Below are 18,728 nucleotides of genomic sequence, written 5' to 3' on the forward strand. Positions count from 1 at the left end.
ATCATTTATACTCTGCTTGTGGGCATGAGAAAGAAAAAGCTCACTGAAAGGCTTGGCTGTTCCTCATTATAAACTCTCCACACCCTTACATGCTTTTTTTCTCAAACTACAAAATAATATCACATGCTTTTACAATACCGTAGGTTTCATGTACCACAAAGCAGCATCTGTGTGCGTTCCCGGCTTCTGCACAGCTTTGACTTACAGTATCCCTTAATTGTCCGTTTTTGTTTACAACATACAAAGGAAAAGCTCCAGTGCAGCTTTCCACCCCCTGCAAATACAGATATTGTTGTTTATTTACAGCTCCTTATTTGCAGAGAGCCTATGGAGATGAGAAGACATGTCACTCACAGGGGAAGGCAGATGTATTGAATTAATCACCGTGTGGAGGGGCCTCGGGTATTTCACAAAAGAACCACAATTCACAGCAGAAGATAAGCTATCCAAACAGTTACGCATCCTTGTCTGTCAGTTACTGTCTTGATATAAACTTCAGAAAAAATAAAGCAAAAGCCCCATTTTCTAGGTGTAACAGTAAGAAGTACAGCTCTCTTCTCCAGTTTTTAAGCTTGCCCAAGTTGCAATGACAAAGGGAGCTGTCTGTTTCTATTTCCTGAGCTATTTAGGCATATCTAAGTTTCAATCTCAAGTCTCATCTAATGGATATGGCCGTATCACTGATTGACCACCTAAATGGTCTTCATCGTCTTTAAAAGTTTCCTTTTAGAGGTTGGGAACAAAAAAATCTCCCAGCCCAAACTGCTGTAAATCACTATATGGGTAGGGTGGGGGGCCCTTCCTACATTAGAAAAAGATATTTCTGTATCTGTAGATACAAAGCAGCAGAGGTAGAAGGAAACTGGTCTACTTTTCCCATGCAATGATAAAAATTGTCGAAGACGGACAAGAAGAGATTCTTAATTTGCAAAAAGGGTCAGCACTTCACAGACACCTACAGATTTCCCTGAAAGCATCAGGAAAATGATCTACCTTCACAGTTTATACGATGATCCTATCTATGATATCAAACTCAAATGAAGAAGGGAGAATGGAAAATAGGAAGAACTAAAAAGAAAAAATATAGAAGAATAAAAGAGATTTAATAGAACAAAATCAATGGAATAAACTAGTCCAACAAAGGGCTGTGGCATTTAACTTCAGACCACACTGGAGGGAGGAAGGTCTGCCTTAGGCTGGAGTTGAATTCCCACTTTTTGGGGCCCAATCCTACCCACCTTTGCTGAAAGCAGCAACCAGCTCCACCTGGGGCACAGACAGACAATTTCAATTATATAGTTCCCATATTGTATTTCCTAGCCAAATATAACCATGCTAATACCTCACCACAGAATTACAAGTATTTATAACCAAACCACCAATTAAACCAACAATGTTCAATTAGTTTCTCATGGACAGACCTTCACGGGGACCTGTGGGACCTTCCTTTGCCAGGGTACCACTCTTGCCAAGCTGGGCAGACCTGTCTGGTCCACACACGCCGTGCCCTGGAGCTCAGCTGTCTCCTCCACTGCCTGAGATCTTCTAAGCCTTACATGGCCCATGCAATGCCTATTGTATTTTCCCATTTCCCATATGGTGATAATATCCCAGGGCTGATATACTCAAGGGCTTACCAGTCTGACAGCCTGGGAGATGGGAGGTGGTATATCCAAACATGTCCTTTGCTAGGGACAGTTTCAAACTCACCCTTTATACACTCTGGTACTTCATCAGACATAACCAGCTTAGTTACACAATGTTCCATGAAAACGAACGCCACGTATATGAGCACAGATCTAACCAGAGTATTTTTTAGCATGGACAGCTCAGGGGACTAAATAGATAATCACAATTTTGAGCCACATCATGCCAATGTCCTATGCCTGTTCTACAGGAAAGCAGGTAATAGCTCTAGATCTTGCCTTGCTGTGTGTTTTTTAAAACATATGGTTCCCACCTCTGACCCTCTCCCACTTTTGGGCTCAGCTTGCAAATCACATCGATACAGATGACAAAACAACCCGTGTATCTGCAGTAATGTGTTTTCCAAACCCACTGTGGTAGGAACTAGCCTGTAAGTAAATGGACCATTTATGTATGGATCATAAATAAGAGCATTTGAATCTTCATAACCATAGAGCAAAGCTGAAGGTTCCCTCTTTGTCTGAGTCTGTGGACACCCAGCTCCTGTGAGCTGGGCTGTTTATTCCCTCTCCCTTTCCACAATATCCTCACCATTTAAATGTAGACCAGAAAAAAAAACCTTCAGAACAGAGAGTTGGGCTGTGAGCAGCCAAAGTCTCTCCAGGGCAGGTACAGCTGTACTTTCTCATCTCCAGGATAATGGCAGGAATAAAGAGCTGCTGAAAGCACAAACTTCTCCCCTTGGACAGAGCTGAAACCCAGTGGAGTCTGATGCAATGAGTCCATCCCTGCCCCTGGGAGTGACTGCCTCCCTGCAGGCAATTCAGCAGAGAACATACATCAGGTTATGGCCATTGAACCTCCTCGATTTGGAGGAAGCTCATTGGAAAAGGACCATTTCCTTATCACAGCAACTTGGATGGGAATTACCCAGAGTTAATTTTGAGATATTTGGAGATAGGGGTGGAAACTAAGCACAAGCAAGATGGGTACCCAACAAACAGCAGTCTCAGCCCCGTTGAGCCAGGAATTACAAGGCAGCAAGGTCACTAACGGGGGGAGAAATTCAGCCAAGCAATTTTGAGGGGGAGGAAGGAGTGGGAGACAATGCTGGCAAGCACAGGGTGAAATCAAACTGGAGAAATCAATAAAGGGAAAGGACAGAGGGGGCTGATGGGATGCTGGAAGAGATAAATTAAAGGCTTGCCCAAGGGTTATGATGGCTAGCGAGCAATAAATTAAATAAAAGAGGGCAACAGGGACAAGCAAGGTAGTGTGAAAAATTAATTAAAAGGAAGGGAGGCATAACCAAGGCATAAAACATGGGTGCTGGTGGGAAGATTAGAGGACCCAGACAATGAAGAGGCTTTGGAAAGTGTAATAGGAGCCAAGGCAGAGGCTGTAAAGGCTGTGACCACGTGTTAGGGTCAGATAAACAATGCAGATGCATTTTCAAGACTACGAGAAGCAAGAAACCATTGAAGAAGAAAGGAAGCATCTTGCAGAATGAGGCGGCATTGCTAGTGCTGAGGCACTGGTATACTAAGCTCCACTTCTTGGCTTTTGCAGCCAAAACGCAGCAGGGTATTGACACCCCCTATCTGCCCACAAATGGTCTCCTTCCACCAACCCCTCTGCCCCTAAAGGAGAGGGCACAGGTGCTGCCTGCAGGATGAGGCATTGCAAGAAGGGGTATTTTAGCTGGGTGTCTTAAATGCATGTCTGCATTTAAGGGATGAACAGGTCAGACTTGAGCTAGCTGCCTCCAGGATTCCCCTCCGGCTCTCCAAAATGAAACCACAGACTCCCTGCAGCCGTCACTGAAGGCATCCCCCAGCTCCTGAGCAAAATTCACCAACATCTTGGCTGCATGGAGTTTAGCCCATGCTCTGGTATGGATGCACTCTGTTGCCTTCTTCAGGCTCATGGGACAGGCAGACTTTGGGTGACGGGCAGAGGACCCTGGCGTCAGGATATTTGTGGTAAACGCAGACTTACATCCAAGTCCCTGCTGGGTCCATTTGCCATCGGACACTTGAACACAAGGTCTCAGACCGCACAGGGGAGCACCCTGCTTCCCTCAAGGGTCATCCTGGGGTGAGCCCCCTTCACCCTTTTACGCTGAAGCTTTGTTCAAAGTCATGACATGCACTGGAAGAACCAGAGATGGAGAAGGGGGCGGATGAGGAAAGCACCAGGGAAACCTGGACTTTTCCTGAAGTCCCGTTTCTGCCCGCCTTTGTGAGACAGGAGCAAAGCAGCTCTCCGGCAGCTCCTTGCTCAGCAGCCCGGCTGTGCTGAGCCCTGTCTCAAGGCATCAAATCTCCATGTGATCGGGGCACCCCAGGGCTGCTGCGCCAGGCACTGCACTGCCGAGAGCTGCGTGGGGTCAGCCCCAAACCCTGCTGTCCACTGCCTGCTTCCTGGCCTCAGGTGCATCACTAGGAAGGCAGCAATTAGTCATGGGCTGGGGGCATGGCAGTTTTCAAAGGATTTACTGTTGTGTGCCGGAGAGGATAAGCAGCGGCACATCAGCTCTGTGCAGATGTCCCAACACCACCGTTTTTGCCTTGACAGATTTTCTGTTTGTAATTCAGGTCCCACTCTCAGCTCTGCAGTGGGCAGGACTCGGGCAGCCTGGCTGGGACCAGCTGCTCAGCACGGACAGGCAGTCCCGCCTCTGGCCTCAAAAGTATCTGCCTTTTTAGCCCAGGACACTGGTGCACTTACAGGGCTGCCCAAAACCACAGCAGCCTCCTCCAGTTATCACATCAGCATGAGCAATAAGCTCTGTGAGCTGCTACTGCCCATCACTGCAAAGCTCCCTGTATCAGTATTTCATTAGAGGGCTGTTAATTGCACTGAGGTACAGGTGGTGCTCTGCTTTTGGAGGATTTCTCATGACAAGCAGGGATGCAATTTTTAGAAGAAGAGCCAAAGAGCGTTTGGGGGCATGTGTGGTGGAAATGATCACATGAATATTTTCAGGCCCTTCAAATCACACGGGAAAAGAAAGAATTGGACAAGTCTGGATCACATCTGCCTTTAAAGTAGCATTCTTTGAAATGAACAGGCTGCCTCGATGCTCAGAGACAGCTAAGAAGATTATAAGCAGAAGATACCTATGCCAGAGGAGGAATGAAGAAATAATAAAGGCATTCCAAGCTATGACAAGCAAATGAAGAAAGAAGAATAAAGCAGACTTTTTGGATATACCAGGAGGGGTACAAGCAAGATCAACACTGACAATGGCAGCCAAAGTCGGACAAGGAGCAGGTTCAGAGCATGACTGCGGGGCTGAGCCTCCCAACCCAGAAGACAGCACAAGGACTTTTACAGGTCTCAGAGGCCACCAGTCAGGCACTCCAGTGAATGCCTGTAAGGGAAGGACAAGAAGTAATGGATAATTAACAGCATCAGAGAAAGCTGAATGGGCTCCCTAACGTCTCTTTGCCCTAACAAACTTCTCTCTGGCTTCTGTTTGAACCGGACTATTGATAGCTAAGTGATAGTTCATTTGTGCTCTACACATAATAGGAAGCAGGTAAGGTCTCAGGGAAGCTGTAACGTAAATAGAGGAGGACAAGGGTGTATTTCCTCTCCTTTTTAACACACCAGAGCAGAGACACACAAGGTATTAGGACTCAGTCCAACGAAATACCAGTTTGAGTTCAGTGCGATGTGGAGCTGGGCGCCACAGGGCTCTGATCACAGTGAGCCTCTGCTGGATCCAGAGCCGAGCATGCCACTCCCGAGACCGCACTCTGCGTCTCCACCGTGACGCTGCCTGTCCTCATCTTGTGTGCATTTCTTAAAATTAACGAACTCAGTCTGCAAACACAGAGCCTGGAATCATTTCCCACCTCTTGCAGCACTCCTGCTAGTTTTGCTCTGAGATTCAGTGGGAACAGTGTAGACAGATTCAGTGTACAGCAAAAACAAAAGCTGCCGCCTTCTTTTATACGAAGGCACAAGCAAGTGACTGAGAGCCCTTGGGTTATTGCAAGGCGATAGTTCACCACTCACCAGGGCATCACTTACAGCCCAGCAGTTGGTGACCAACTTCGCGGTGGTTTAAATTAACACCATGGAGTGCACAGCCAGTGCAGGCTGGGTGTCAGCACACAGTCGGTCAGTCAGTGCAGCTTACCTGTTAAGTGGTAACTTGTTCGGTTGTTGTAAGACAGACTCTTCCACCTCTGTGTGTGGACTTTGTTATCAGTGTTTCTCCTGAACCTGTATTACACTAAGCTCCATGTCCCTGAAGCCATGTGGGAGGCTGATCTGCTGAGCAGGACAACATTCCCTTGCCAAGCTATTTCTCCAAACATAACCACATTTGAAGATTTTACCCTTTAAAACACTAATTCCTCTAATTACTAACCCTCCCACCCACAGAGAGTCATCGTTCAAGGGTGCGGCATTAACACCACCCTCAACTCGCCCAGCTTCAGAGGCCTGAGACTGCCCTGCATGTAGCACCTTCAAAGTAGAAATCTGTTATTCAAGAGGATTCAGGCAAAATCTTTGCTATTTCCTCGTTTTATGTGTGTTGGAAGAAATTAGAGTATAATGCACACATCCACCCTGTGGCCACACACACTGAGGTGGGCGGTGCAGAGCCCACTGCCACCACCAACCCTTTTTCAGGCTAAACTCTTCCTGACACCATTGCTCCGAGCTGTTATGCCGCTGCTTGGGGAACCCCAGAGACAACCTGGGTTTGGTTTTGTGCTTGATGCAACCCTGGCACGTGTTCAACCTGCAATCACAGCCTGCAGGAGAGATGGGGCACAACAAGGCAAATGAGATGAGGTGAATGCAGAGGAGATAACCCACAGGAGGTGAACAGGGAACAGGTGCCACGTCCTAGTTCCCAGACAGCACGGCAAAATCAAGCTTTTAGGGAAAGGTGCAGAAGAATGAAACAAGCTCTGATTATAGGCTTTCCGCTAGCATACAGGAAAGAATGGGCAAGAGACCAAGGCTGCCATGGTCCCTGTTTGTCCCTCTCATGTGAGGGGGGCAGGAACAGCCCATGACCGAGAGCATGCCTCTAAAGAGCTCATTTACCAGAGGAAAGCTGGGGACCCAGAGCAGTCCTCCAGGGTTACCCAGCACATCCCAAGGTCACCCTTACTGATCCACTGACCCTGGTGTTTTTTTTTTAGTTGAACCTCCACCCTCAGGAAGAAAGCAAAAAAGAGAGGATTTTAGAGGAAAAAAAAAAGTCCAACCCAAACTACCACCCCACACAGCTCATCATAACCACAGGATGTGTGGCATCATCCAGCATCCTCTGGCTGTTACAGCACACCAGGGAAAGGAATCCAGCCTAACCTCTCCAGGCAGCACAAGTTCCCTTACGTTAGCGCTACGTCTTTGTGTCACGCCACTGACTGCAAAAGGTCAGTGCCTCATTGAAGCAGCACATAAGATAATGAAATGCTACAGAAGGGGGATGGTAAAATAAGCAACTTTTTGGCTCATTTTCTGAAATCTCCAATTCAAGCCAAGCTGGAAGCATATCTCAGGCCTGCATATCTATTGATGAAGGAATGTGGCCATCTGTCTGTTTGTCTTTTCTGCATTTCTTGCTAACCCTTATTTCTCTCCTAAAAAAAAATAAAAAAATCCATGCTCACATGTCATATTTTATGCATCTGACAAGGTCAGAGCCATCATATCCCATCAAGCACACGCTGATACAGCCTTGCAAAAGGAAGTCAAGAAAAGATGTGCAAGGAGAGATCTATTTTTGTATTTTCATTTTAAGGCATCCCCTTGACTTCTGCTTTCTGACTCACTTTCCAGCTTCAGCACTCAGATATACAGCCAGAAAGCTGCATCTGGTTAGGAGAGGACAGAGTGAACAAGCAGCACCACGGTACTCACTTGTCTCCTGTCCCCAGTGTCTGAGCACCTCATGGAGTAATGTTTTCATAGCCATAACACCAGTTCAAGCTGGAGCAGAAAGACTATTCCCTTTTGGAGGCTGAGAATTGAGAAATTCAGGCCCAGCTCCTCAATGCTGAATGGATGCCTTTGATGGCTGAAGCCCAGCCAACTGGCCAGGGAACCTGGGAAAATTATGGTGGAGAATTTGAACCCTGAGGTAGACACCTAAACCTGTTTTCATCTAGCATTAAATCCTGTCCCCTGGCCTTTCTCTCCCTAATGCACAATACTGCTGGAGTGGGCAGCAACTAGTTCTTGACAGGAGAAGCAGAAAACACCTTGTAGGTGATGGGGAAAACAAGTCATAATGGTGAGGACCTGGTGGTTCAGAAACAGGTAAGAACCCATCCTCAGTCCTTCTGGCCATCAGCTTGTTTCTCTAAGAAGGATGTAAGATGTCAATAAATACAACCCACCCTATTCCAAGCCTGTAAGCACTCCCTTGAGTTCTTCACAAATTCACTCCAGCTGAGTTCCCGTTCAATGAACACATATACACAGCCAGGGGATGCGCCTGTGACAAACCACTAACACCTGCGGCAGCTCTGACCTTCCCTCTGGAGCAAATCAGAAACTTTTAAGGTTTCATTCTGCAAACATTTTCACCTTAAGTTTGAGCACAGGGGTTATCCTCAACCACAGCAGAAGAAATGACTCATGTGATCATTTGTCAGCTAGTGCTTACACAAGCAGTTATTTGGGAGCAGATTTTACATTTTCCATTCATGCACTACACCTTAATCTGAATTAACCTTCAAGTCTTGAGAAGCTCTGAGAAACATGTAATTTCAAAAAGCAAATCAAGAAATGAAAAAAACAAAAATCCCCAAATCAGATAATTTAAATCGACATGTTATTTTGATAAGATCAAGATTTGCAGAAAACTTAATTCTCAGCTACAGTATTCATTATGAATTGCTTGCTCAGCTCTTAAAAGAATCAAACATTTCCGTTGATCGCAGGAAACCAGCTCAGCTCTAGAAATTAATCGTTGACTCAGGAAGGTATTATTAACCCATGGCTTTCTTCGAACATAAGAGTTTTGACTGAATTTATAGGTTTAAAATTAGACATACGCTTAAGGTTTTTTGGTTTATCAAGGTTTTAAAATCTCAAGCCAGGTCCAGTACAATCCACTGGATCACGTATGCTACGTGAAGACATTTTTGATTTTCTGCTCAGCCTCACTGTCCTTAAATAACACCAAATGCTCTGCTCTTCTCATATACCAAGAAATGACTGAGCTACATAACTTTCCGCTCGCAGACTGCGCAGTCAGCTGAAGGTCCAGAGCAGCAGGGTTGCCCGGGCAGAGCTGCTGGCAATGGCCCATCATGTGATCCAGCACTCGGCGTCTGGAAACACCGCAGCTTTCCTGCTCTCTTGGCAGAGCAGTTGAGAGCTTCACGCAATTAATTTGCTATTTAAAAGCAGAGGTAATCCCAGGGACAGAGCAATGAGGCTGTTTATAAAGAGTTAATTAGCATCTCATCTTCCACTAACTCACCCCCAGCAGAGCCATGAGAGCCTGGCATGGGCAGAAATGAGGAAGCAGCTTCTCAGTGAAGGTCAGCGCCTGGCGTTCACCTCTGAAGGCTCCGGCATGAAGAATGGCAGTTCAGCGTGTCAGGACTTGGCTCTTGCTAGAAAACCTGATCCTTTATCGGAACTGCTTGAGTTCCCACTCAAAGCCAGCTAAGCTCAGCTATGCATAGGCAGAATGCATGTGGGGGCAAAGGGAGGGGATGGCTCCATCACAGAGAACTTCAGAGCTGGCCAGCACCAGGATCTGAGCCTGCAGACTGCACTCCTGGTGCTTGCAACCACCAAATGACTCCTAATCATCTTCAATCAAAACAAACCCTGACATACTCTGCTTTCACAACAAACTTTAGTGCCAAGAACATGGCTTTTCTACCCCAAAACTCACCTGCTTCCCTGCAGAGAGTGGTCACCGACCAGGGTCTCTGCATAAGGAGAGCGCTCCTCCCACCTTGCATTTGCTAGGCAGGCTTCACAGCCTGCTCTCACCAGGTGAGCATGAACCTACTCAAGACGAAATCTGTTCCAGATGAATCAGCTGCCTGGGAACATCCTTCAGTCAACCACTTACAAATATCACACATACCATTAGATTATTTCCAGCACAGATGTGGGCAATCCTTCCACAAAGCCTACTTAGAAAGGATTTTTAACTGGGTGTTTGCATTTGTTTACTGTAGATAGAGATTGGGGAGCATTAGCTTTGGAGGAAATTTCTGTTCGTGTCCTCCACGGCCCAGACCACCCTTCTCCCCAGCCATGGCTGGGAGCCACTATGTCAGCTCTGCCTCTTGAGACAAGAATGATGGCCTTATTTCATAGGGGACCTCACCACACTGAGTCTATAGCAAAAGAAAAACTCTTCAGAGGCATCAAGATTCCCAGAACTTTGGCAGAAAGTGTCAAGGCAGATTTGCCCTCTCTGGGTGGTCTCAAGGCTCCCATTGCTGGACCATGTTGGGTGTGTGCATGCTTGAACCTGTTTATACTCACGGTCCCCTTTCATTTTCTGGGACAGCCTGGGGTCACTGAGTCTACAAAGAGACAGCATGGGTGTGACAGACCCTGGGTTCACTTTCCAGCCAGCTTTTTAACCAGTTGTCCCTGCCTCCGCTTCTTAGCTTACCTAGAAGGGGTCTCTTTGTCTTCTACACAGATCTATTTCAACTCAACAGTCTGCATTGTAAGCAATGGCCAAAGCTGGCTGCAGGTGACAGCACGCATGTCCAGTGCTCCATCTGCAGAAGGGATGGTACGCATGGGCATCATACCCCAATTTCTGCACCTACATGTCAGTCGCTGGCAATCGCTCCCACTGCTAGGACCATGCTCTGGGCAGGCAGCATTGATAGGCCTGAAGACTTTTCTCCCATTTATCGCTAAACAAAACCACATACTTTGTTTTATTTACTGGGAACTGTCTGAGGGTAGTTTCAATTATTTGGGTTTCTTCTCCCTTTGAGGTTTTTAGAAACACACAATCCACCGAAGACAACTGAATTTTACTGCACTCTTGCAAATACTTGGATTTCACAAAGTCTGTCCGTGGTCAGAAACACGCAGGGCTGGTAACAGAGCTCGGAAAGCCAAGCGCACTGCACCCTGCTCTGAACTACTCGGCACTTCATTTTCACCTACTCCTCCATTGTAATCCCGGTGCTCGGAAGGGATGTTGCTGATGAGATAAATGCATTCAATAATCTTCCCAGCACATGCTTGCAAAAGTCTGAAGAGAAATAAAGAGCTTGTGCACGCACACATCAGAATCCACACTGCAGAAATCCCACCATCTAATTGCCTACAGAGGAATAAATAATTTAAAAAAAAAAAAAAGAGAGAGAGAGAGAGAAAACAAGCCACAAAGGGCAAAGCCAGTCCGCACCAGGCACAAAGTACTTGCCCACTCTTGTTGAAATGTTAGAGCTGCAAAGTGAGTGTTGCAGAAAGCAGAGCCAGTAGTGGACCGGGGGCTATCCCTGCTGTCACAGCTTTGTACAGTATTGCTGCTTCTAAAGGGCTGAGGTTGTCTTGTGATGGTTTGTAACACCTGTAGAGCCTCTGGAAAGAATTACAACTTTATAGTGAGATACATGAGCTATCCTACTGTCCATTCATTTCCTTGACAAAGGTGTATCTCAGGCACAGAGGGTGACTTGGTCAGGTTAGGCTTTTTTAGACTTGATCATGAACCCTGTGAATGCACCATTCATGTCCTGCAACCTCCTCTGCACCAGACACTGCAGCCCTCAACCAGAGCCTGCACCTACCAGCATCTGTGCTGGGCACCAATACCTGCAACCTCCTCCTGACCCACATCATCTTTTCTAAATTAAGCAGCCTGTTACATTGCTTCCTTCCTTGGCCCACGGAGTGCTAAGAAGGTCACTACCAGATCGTAGCTTAAAGGGCTACCGAGTGCCATCCTAATCCTGGACAGGAACTGCCAGAGCTGATAAATGACCTGACCAAGTGATTACAGTCTGGATTTATTTGTGATTAGACACTGTGATGGCCCGCTCTGACGCTGTGTTTTTTCTAAGACAGGCAGAAAATTTCATCTATCCAGTTTTTGTTAAGCTACCTAAGGATGCTCTGTGTCCTCTCACTACAGGACACTTCCAACACTATATGGATGGACTCAATAACAGGTATTTCTGTGACCTTCCCCACATTGCCAGAATAATGGGCATTTTCATCAGCCTTCCTAGTTCTCCAGAGGAACTCTCAGTGCTCTTCTCCAAATGCCTGAATGACAGATATTTTCACAGCTTTTTCTGCATCCCCCAAGAAATAGGTAGTTTCACAGCTCCCTCTGGAATCAACCTTTATTCTGTGCACTCACAGTAATTGGAGACAGAAGTGAAAAATGAAAAAGCAAATCATCATCCAGCAGTGTTCAAGAGTTCAGAAGTCCTGTGAAAGTGAAGAACTCATGGATTGAAGAAGGTGCTGCAGTTCCAAGTCCAGCAGTCTGTGCATGCAGGATAAAAACCACTTTCCTCCATGTACAGTAAATACCCTGTACGAAAAGAAGGCTGCATAGTTTCAAGCACAGTTTAATATGCCAACAGCCAAAACAAAACTTTGAAAAACTTCTGACAATGTTCTTTTTAAAAATGCCTTGAATATTAAAAAAAACAAGGTATTTCTTCAATGCTGCTGAATCCCATAATTTCATTTGCGGAGTTATAACCTGGTCTATGGAATTAGGGCATGGTAGTTCTCTTATTCATGCAGAAAAAGGTTTTTAGCCAGCTCATTTGTTTAACATATCTGTATGTCAGAATTTTTTAGTCCTACTTTGCGTCAAGAGATTCTCACTACCACTAAGGGAAGGTATATTAGCTAGAAGCAGAAGGTATATTTCTGCTAGAAGTGGAAAATGGTTTTAGACAAATCATAGGCAAACCCAAATTCCCTTCCTCTTTCAACTGCCCGATTTTGGTTTGAAAAAGTTCGTGTGAATCTTTACCCCTCTGTTATTTGGATTTTCCTGGGTTAGATTTCCAAATAAGGTAAGAAGTGTAAAATTCTGGGTTCCTTATTTACTATACGTGGTATCTCCTGGGGTCCACCAAGCAACAGCAGAACTCCTACCTGTATGGCAAGAAGTTTTACCTGATTACACTTATTTTTTCTCTCTCCTCTGTAAGTTCCCAAGGAAAAACCCAACCACGATGCCAATTGAAACAAACGTTGTTACACCAGGACGGTAAGCCCTGCTGAACTGGAAACTGAGGACCTGCTTTTATCCATCTGTCTGGGAACCGGAGGGGAAAGTCCACTGTTGAAAACATTACACCACTCCATCTTCCTGTCATGAATTCTGCATAGCACAATTAGGCCCTGAAATCTTCATTCACCCTCTACTAAAGCAAACGCCAGGTTTTACTCACCTGGAGTCCCATTACTCTGTTCTTATTGAAACAAAACTCCTATAAAACCAGGAAGAGATCTCCCAGCTCAGGTCTTCAGTGACTTCATTGCTCAGGAAGCACAGCAAGTTTCTAATAGCCACAGTGATTCCTGCACCACCATTTCCCAATACTTAGGTCATACTGTCACTGGACCTGATTCCTAAACCCTCTCCCATCACTCCACAAAATCTCTTCTTCAGAGAGGTGCTTTCAGCTCAGCCTGCCTGGCCAGGCTAGGTCTGGGAGATGTTAAAGCTCATGTCCTGACAGTGCCGTATCTGTTGGCACTTTGGAGTTGATTATCTTCCCAAATCGTGGCCTGAGGACACTGCTGCACCTTTTGGGGATGGGGGAACTCCTCTGTCCTGATAGAAGCGCTAAGAAACACAGTGCCGATCTGCTGGTGTTCAAGGAAATACCAAGAGCATGCTTTCTCCCAGCTCGTTTTCAAGAGGATGCTCTGCTGACCCTGTGCAGAGGCAGTACCAGGACTTTGATCAAACTCTGGGCACCCTCCTCCACCACGCCACCAGCTTTGCAAGGTGCGTGTCTGCCCCAAGCACAAAGTCCCCCCTGTGCAGAACTTCTCCCCAGCTTCTCTTTGCAACCTCTTGCTCTGGGGTGTGCACCAGGAAAGCCAAGAGCAGAGTCCATTTCTACATTACCCAGAAGTCATACTCGTATTCATGTTCACTCACAACAAACTGCAAACTTTTAGAAGAAATATAAACAATGAATCAGAAATGAAAACTTGCCAAAACCCAGTGTCTGAAACGCTCACAATCTGTCCATCAGAGTGTAATTAAAGCAATCCTGTTTCTATTGCTAATAGCACACAAGGGAATAGCAGATTCTCAGCATATCCATCAACCTTTGACTCCTTGAACGCTTACACCAGGCCAGGATGAGGCTACTTTCAGCAGGCTCAGAGAGAAAACCTTCAGCCTGAATCCGGAATTAAGCCCACTCATACAATTCAGCATCTCAAGCAACGTGCCCTTGCTGCCCAAATCTCACTGCTGAGTCCCGCCTCGCACAGCAGAACAGCAGCAGCTGGGAATTGCAGGGATCTCTCCCACCAGTCCTCGCGTCTAAAAGTACCTCAAGACACAGTTACTTACCAGGACTGGTATGGGCACTTGGGGTTTGTCAGTCCTTCCCGTCACTGGTCTGGGCGCAGGTGTAGCACCCCTCTATGGTCTCAGTTTCACCCTGCAAGAATCAGGACACAAAGGTTTTTTGTGGTAAGCAGATCATGCAGTACTTTCTAACCCTCAGCAGAGACGGGTATGCAGTACTGGAAAGAAAAGCTGCTGGCTGGTTTTCTGCAAGGATCAGACCCAGGACTTTCTGAGCTAAGACTCTGAGCTGCTTAGCAAGGAGCTCAAACAGGAGCAGACAGAGTCAGCTGTGTTCGCAGGGCTGAGTACTTGGGATAGCTGCTGGGGAGGTGGTTCGGATTGGCTTAGGCATGAGAAGTCCCACAAGAACTGCTACATCGCGTTAATGCTTGCAGAGAACAAGGTAACTAGCAGATAGAGTGGGTAAGAATTTTTGGTCATGATGGCTGGGAGTTGTTCAGGGAAAACAGAGTTTCTTCAAACTGAAATATCCCACAGTAAAGCAGAACCTTTTTCACATTTTTTTTTTTTGTGGGTTTTTTTTTTTTTTTTTTCTGTTTTGAAAATGTGTTTTGAAACTGGAGATGTTGCTTTGGGTCAGGCAAACTTGAATCGAAACATTTTGTTGATGGAATTGAAAGTCAGTTCCTCTGGGTCCCCTAAGCTGCCAGGATACATCCTAGGACTTGAAATCAAGATGCTTTCCTTTCCCTGCCATGGGATGACATACCTGGCTGGACTGCATGCGGTGCACTCATGTATCACCTTGAGAGACCTGCCAGGTGGAAACACAACCAGGATGTGACAATTCAGAAGTGGGAGCTGCAGGACTTTTTACAGCTTTTTTATGCTGGGCAACACCCAAATGCCTGCTGAACAGGCTCCTGGTGCAGCAGTGTCAGCACCGTCAGGCTGGCAGGTGATGGTCCTTGCAAGGAAGGCTGCAGAGCATGGTTGCTCATCCTGTAAGCACTCAGCTAACTGCTTTAGAGGTGGGATCTAAGTCTCCTCAAATCCTCACTCCTCTGCAACCAAATGCACACCAACTCCTCCCCTGGTCCTAGCATTCTGGGCAAGGAGCTGGGAGCTGTGGTTCAATGGGTGGGATGTAGCGAGACCTCCTCCATGCTTTGTGCTCTCCAGCCCTGGGCTCCCAGACAAGGACTGCCCCTCCAAACTCACAGCCTACACAGTCCAGAGCTGATGGGAACTGAGTCCAGGTCTCCACACTCCCACTCCAGTGCCCAAGCCATTAACAAGATCCAGCGATTTAAACCCATTCTTTCAGATCAGCCTTCTTAGGCTAGCAATGATCTACAACAGAGGCAATAAATCACTGCAAGATTCCTGCTCTGCTTTCTCCACCCTCCTGAAACTGGTGATGATTCCCACCTCCTGCCTTCCATGTGATGTTTCCTGAGTAACCATGGCTTTTATTGAAAGAACAATACTTTTTCCACCCTGCTGTGTGAAATACTCAGACACATGGGCTGCCCAATCCCATGGGAAGGGCAGTTGGGTCTCCTGCCAGTCATCATAAACGTTAGGGTGAACAGTTACAGTTCATCCACCCAGCCTGCCAGGAGAGACCCTCTGTACCTAGAGGCTCAATTCAGTCTCAGTTATGCTACAGCATTGCAAAAGGTCAAACTGGAATGAAGCTTTTAATTAAAACAGAGAAAGCACTAAAGTGACAGAGAAATGAAGCACAAGGCTTCAACCAACAATGAGGTCACACATATCTAATGAGCTGATCAGAGAAGACATGCTGGCTTTCACAGCAGAAGTCTCTGCACACTTTGGCAGCACACCGATGGTTAATCCCTCCTGCACAGGGCTTCAAAGCTCTGCATGAAAAAGCCACCTCAGTGACAAGGGCTAAAAGCAGGGGACGCTGCCATGTAGCCATGTTTCCCATCATCCAAGAACCCAACAAAGCATTCAAGATGATGAACTTTCCAGTGCTGTTTTCTCAGTTCCCCTCCATTTAAATGGATCCATCATTCAACTTTATTGAACCTCTCCAGAGATCTGGTAGCATCTCTCAGAAGTTCCATTGAATATATAAAGTGCTGGAATCAACGAGTGCAGCAATGCCGTGAGAAGGGGCCTTCATGCAGGAGAGATGTATAAGAGGGGAGAGAGTAAGAGAAACTTGAGGCCAAACTAGGTCTGACCCCTGAACATCAGAACTCTCAGAGACACCACAGATGCAGAAAAGCTAATGGCTCATGGCCCACTCTGATCATACCTGCTGGAACCCTGAAGGTCGCTCCTTTGCTGTTGCTTGGACAGAATGGGGCAGATGGAGAATTAACAGAAGCAAATCCTGGCAAGGATGGAGGAACAGAGATTTTACCTGAGATCTGGATAAAGTTCTGAATGCCTTCCCCATCCTCCTCCTCCCAAACTCACCCAGATGCCTCGACTGAGGCAAAAGTGCCTATCTTGCTCCTAAAGCCTTCTCCTGCTGATAAGAACAACCCAAAAGTGTGCAAGGGAAGGGCAAGTATGAGGGGCAGAGGGACATGGAGCATCAAAGAGCATCCAAAGCTCCAAGTTCTGCTTGTGGCTCCACTGTGCACCTCTTCTGAGACCAAGGGCCAAATTACTGCATCTCTTTGTGTCCCTTAGGATGTTCAGTTAGACCCAGATGAGGTCTACACAGTTGCCTGACAATCTGAAGTGGAAACCATACAGGAGGTGGCATAGAAAAAAACTTTACCACTAGCAAGATCAAGGGGGCTAAGAAAAGGAAGTCCACCTTTACTGCTGCATAATCCCTCATTTCCCAAATGTACAGCTACATGAAAGACCAAATTGACTTGCTCTTACACCAAGTTCCTCTTTACTGCATGAGTACTAAAGAATTAAGGCAGCAGGAGCAGCAGACTCCACCCTTGCAAGCCTGGAGTCAATCAGTGCAGTGCACCATCCTGTGATTTTTCTAGAACCACTTCAACCCATGATGCAAAAGTGAAGGAGGAAGGAGGTAAGTACCCTGCCAAAAATACAACAACATCTTTCAAACAAAGTAACTGCACTAAAATGTGCTGTTTTATTTTCACTCTGGGCTCCCAAAGCATTTCCCTTCTCTCCCTGAATGATAACAGGCATAAAAATTAAATATAAATTCTCCAACAAAAAGCAAAACACACTGAAGGCTAATAAATCACAGGGGCTGGATGGCATTCAGAGGAAGTTGGGGGAAGGAATAAAGGATGAAATAGCATAGATACTGACTAAGATATATCATAGACCCTTAAAAACCCAGGACTCGTCCTCAGGGCAGGGGACTTGCCACAACGGGCTGAAGATTGATGAAGCAGCAAAGGAAACTGGCCCAGCAAAGCGGTGGGGTTGGTACATGGTGCTCGCCGTCCCACCAGGCACAGAGCACAGCAAATGTCACCCCAGCACTATGCTCACAGCCCCACCTCATGCGGGAATGAAGACCCCAGTGAAAACATCCAATTTCCCCAAAGCCATAATTATGTCCCAGCTGCTAACCACCGAGCTCAGAAGACCTGCAAACAGAAAGTCTGTTCTGGGGGTTTCGAACACATTTTGTACAAAACAGGAGATGTGCCCTTCTTGCTCACCCACAGGGCCTGGAAGGATGTACCCACAGGACTGGCGCAGCCCCTTTTTCTCCCCAGGGCCAGGTGCCAAACACGAGCTGTTGTCCTGGTACCGGCAGTGGGATTGATCAGGGACTCCAGAACAAGTAAAGAAGGACCAGCCTGGTGCTGCAGTGGGGATATACATCTGAAGAGCAGCTATCGTGGATGGGATGCTGTCTCATCTGATGACCTGAGATTCTTACATCGGCATTTCCAGTAACCTGAAACACTCCCTGGGGCATCACACAGAAGCACGATATTCTGGAAACACTATATATCATCACTGATTTTCTTCTAATAAACAAGATCACCTTTAATTTTGCAAGCACCTCCTACTTCATTAAACTTAAAGATCTTGCTCTCCAGGGGTTTCCTCCTCAACTGGGGCAGGAAATGAAAAGACAGAGAATGCAATTTAATTGGGGATGAAGCTTCATCTTTACACTGCCTATCATAATTATGTGTCATTTAAAAGCAAGTGTGGAGCAGGTGTGAAATGGTACCAGCTCTGGATGCGCATAAAAAAAAAGGTTGACACCAGCAGCATGTCTCAGCAAGAATCAGAAACTGCAACTTGAAAACTTCTTTTCTCTTTGGTTTCTTTCTTCCTTTGTTCCCTCAAACTTCTTAGAAGAAATTCCTTTTGAAATGGGAGAGAAGAAATAGCATCTTTGTGAAGCCAAGTGGTTTGAAAGGAAGAGAAGGTAATTTCAGCATCATGTGCTGGGGCACAGCAACAGTCCCTGCAAAATGTGGGGATGAATGAGTGGAGGGACATCAGCACAGCCATGTGCCTTCATGTGACACAGAGATGGTAGTGCTAAAATCTGCTGCTCCTGGTTCTTCCTCTCTGGGTATCACACTGCCTCCCCTTGCCATCTTGCATAAAAGATCCAGCTGGGTTTGGTGCTTGCAGGTGA

The 18,728-nt window shown here is 46.4% G+C and overlaps 1 protein-coding gene across 3 annotated transcripts in view; it reads right to left on the reverse strand.

The window, feature by feature from the left end:
• The window catches only part of RALY (RALY heterogeneous nuclear ribonucleoprotein), a 140,075-nt gene that overhangs the window by 75,378 nt on the left and 45,969 nt on the right, over nucleotides 1–18,728 (reverse strand). For 2 of the 3 annotated variants that reach the window (XM_075058868.1, XM_075058851.1), the window contains exon 2: nucleotides 14,186–14,276. The exons of the other annotated variant lie outside the window; for it this stretch is intronic. The gene's annotated coding sequence lies outside the window, so the exon portion shown is untranslated. The remainder of the gene's footprint in view (nucleotides 1–14,185; nucleotides 14,277–18,728) is intronic. 3 annotated transcript variants of the gene reach the window in all.

Source organism: Buteo buteo, chromosome 2 (assembly GCF_964188355.1).
Source record: "Buteo buteo chromosome 2, bButBut1.hap1.1, whole genome shotgun sequence".
Classification (NCBI taxonomy): Eukaryota; Metazoa; Chordata; class Aves; order Accipitriformes; family Accipitridae; genus Buteo; species Buteo buteo.